The sequence below is a fragment of the Apaloderma vittatum genome, unplaced genomic scaffold, assembly GCF_000703405.1.
Source record: "Apaloderma vittatum isolate BGI_N311 unplaced genomic scaffold, ASM70340v1 scaffold31703, whole genome shotgun sequence".
NCBI classification, from domain to species: domain Eukaryota; kingdom Metazoa; phylum Chordata; class Aves; order Trogoniformes; family Trogonidae; genus Apaloderma; species Apaloderma vittatum.
The window spans coordinates 4,213-4,447 of NW_009709146.1; the positions used below are offsets into that span (position 1 = coordinate 4,213).

Below are 235 nucleotides of genomic sequence, written 5' to 3' on the forward strand. Positions count from 1 at the left end.
TTATGTGACCATTAGCACACAGCCAAGAGGCAAAAAGTGAGGTGTGACACAGGACAGACCCCCCCCTATTCATCTCAGCGAGATACCCCACCATGCACGGTGCTACATGTGCATCCACAGTGGAGGGATCTGGCTGCACGTCCCCTCCAAAAGCCCCTGCATTTTTCCTAAGTGTTTCCAAGCTCTTGCCCTGTGGGCACGTGTCTGGCTCAGTGTCTGGCTTGGTGACAGCTCG

The 235-nt window shown here is 54.9% G+C and overlaps 1 protein-coding gene across 1 annotated transcript in view; it reads right to left on the minus strand.

The window, feature by feature from the left end:
• The window catches only part of LOC104271968, a 5,336-nt gene that overhangs the window by 2,992 nt on the left and 2,109 nt on the right, over nucleotides 1-235 (minus strand). The gene's annotated exons all lie outside the window — the stretch shown is intronic.